Genomic DNA, 2,848 nt, shown 5'->3' with positions numbered 1-2,848 from the left:
TGGAGGGATTGAGCAAAAAAGAAAAAAAAAGAGAGAGCTTGTGGACATGGACAACAGTGTGGTGATTGCGGAGGGAAAAGGAGGTGGGTGGAGGTGGAAGAGGGCATAGAGGGGATAAATGGTGATGGAAGAAAATATGTAAATAAATAAAAACAAAACAAAACAAAAACTCCCATCTTTTGTTGCCCCCAGCCCCTAGCAACTACAGTTCTATTCTTTGTCTCCATGATTTTAACTATTTTGAATATCTCATATAAGTTTCTTCACGCAGTACTTGTCCTTCTGCAACTGGCTTATTTCACTTAGAATAATGTCCTCCAAGTTTGTCCATGTTGTCATATGTATCCAAACTTCATTTCCTTTTATGGACAAATGATACTCCACTGTATGTTCATACCACCTGTTTTTTTTAAATATATTTTTATTGATTCCTTCCAGTGTATTCTTCATTTCAGATACTGTATTCTTCATTTCTGACCTTTTTATGGTTTTTATATCCTTTGTCATGCTGTTGTAGTTCTCACTAAGTTCCTTGAGCATTTTTCTGAACAGTATATATGATAACTTGCTTGCTTCCTTTTTATTTAGCTCTTTTTCTAGAGATTTCTCCTGTTCTTTCATTTGGGGCATGTTTGTCTTCCCATACTGGCTGCCTCTTTCTGTTTGTTTCTGTGCATTAGGTAGCTCTGCTATAGTTGTCAGGGTGAGGTCAGCAGAATTTATCGGGCCAAAACAGACCAAGATTTGGTTCTGTGGCGGGAGAGCTTTGCATTGGTTGGGCTTTTGAGGAATAAAAGGCCCCTGTTCTAGACTCACAGAACTCAATCTGCCCCAGATTCTGCCCAGAGCTCAGTCTCAGCAGGGTGGGGCCGCTGGGAGTCAGGAAGGTGGGGAGAATGGATCTCCTATGAGGGGAGGTGCCAGTCAGGTTTGGGGGAAGCTGTGGGAGTGGCCCCCACCCCAGAGCCACACAACTCAGTCTGTCCCATATTCTTCTCAGCCCTTGGCAGGGCAGAGTTACCAGAAGTCAAAAGGGGGCCGTCAGGAGCCCAGAGAGTGGGGCTAGTGGATTCCCATGAGGGGAGGCACCAGTAAGTTTTATGGGAAGGTATGAGGAATGGCCCTTGCCCCAAAGCCACATAACTTAGTCACTGACACTCTTGAGTCTGCCCTGATTTCTACACCCCAGTCCAGGCAACTGACTCCTCAGCAGGATGTAAGCTCCACAGGGTTGGGCAGCAGGGAGTCCAGAGTGTGAAGCTATTGCATTCCCCCAGGTTAATGCCATATAGAGGAGAGTGCTCCACCCAAGAAAGATGGCATCTGCAGTGTGGGAGCCGAACTCAGCTCAGGGATCCTGGTGACTATCCCTCCCCAGAGCCACAAACTCCAGTCTCCCCTCTCTCAACTTTAGTCTGCTCCACTATCCCTCCACCAGAGTCCAGGGTGAGTGGCTGCTAACAAAATTTTGTGTGTTGCCCCTTTAAAGGAGCACCTGTGTCTCTAGCAGATTCCTGTCTCTCCCTGGCAGACAGAATCTCCATTGATTTTCACAGCCAGATGTTATGTGGGCTCCTCTTCCTGGCTCTGGTGCTCTGGGCTGGAGAGCCCAGCTTAGGGTTGAGACCCTACACTCCGCAGGGGGAAGCCCTGCAGTTGAGATATCCCTCAGGAACCTCTGCCACCACCCATGGGAGTGGAGCCAGTCTTTTTTGCATCTCTGCCTTTCCTACCACTCTCAATATGGCTTCTTCTGTAAATCCTTGGTTATAAGACTTCCCTTCAGCTAGTCTTCCATTGGTTATTCAGGTTAACTATTCTACAATCCTATCTAATAAAAGGGTAATGTGCAAATTAACCATCACTCCATCACAAAGATGGCGGTGCCCATAGTCACAAGATGGTGGAGCCCAGTCCTCTCAGCCCCACAGGAGTCCCCCAGTCCCGGGGGAGCAGCCGCTGAGAGTGGACAGTGTGAGCGGCCTGGTGGAATGCTTGCTTTGTCACCGTGGCGACGAGGCAAGTGTTCCACCCCGGCCATGGAGGGCCTCTGGGCAGCGGGCACAGAGCGCGGGGTAGGGGGGACACTTGCGTCGTTGCCCCAGTGACAAGGCAAGCATTCCGGGCCCAGCCACAGATGGGCCTCTGGGCCGTGGAGAGCCTCTGGGCAGCAGGCACGGAGCAGCTAGGCCCCACAGAGAGCTACTGGTGCACGGATTTGTGTGCAGGGCTACTAGTTTAGTTATAATTCCAATTTGGTCCTGAGCAGAGGTGAGTGTACCTTCCACCTACTGCTCCACCATATTGAATTCCTTGTGGTCTGTCTTTTGATTTCTTTATAATAACCTAACAGATGTAAGGTGATATCTTATTGTGGTTTTTATTTGCATTTCTCTGATGATGAGTGATATTGAACATCTTTCTTTTTCCTTCGTTATGCCTCTCATCTGCCCCTTTCTGGTGCATGACTGGAATATTATGCATTGGGTTCAAGGAACTCCACTTTTGTCTGAGAGATTATGTGAGTGAGGGGGTTAGTGCTTGCACTGTTAACTGCCAGGCAAACCCCATTGTTTCCAGGATAGGTTTATGCTTTGGACCAGAGCAGGAACTGTGATAATCTTATTTGTCTTGTTTGTCTTCTCAGTCTGTGCTGTGTAAAATCATAATCAGCAACCATAAACAGGGACGTAAATTGAAATTAATTAAAATTTAATTTAAAATTCAGTTTCTCAGTCCCACTCGCTACATTTCAAATGGTTAATAGTACTTATGTTCAGTGCTCTATATCATTGTTTTTGCATCTTTTTTCACTAATGCTCCCCCAAGAAACCTTTTTAGAATCTTT

This window comes from Myotis brandtii, unplaced genomic scaffold (assembly GCF_000412655.1).
Source record: "Myotis brandtii unplaced genomic scaffold, ASM41265v1 scaffold158, whole genome shotgun sequence".
Taxonomy (NCBI): domain Eukaryota; kingdom Metazoa; phylum Chordata; class Mammalia; order Chiroptera; family Vespertilionidae; genus Myotis; species Myotis brandtii.
Note: the sequence above shows the minus strand (reverse complement) of the source record.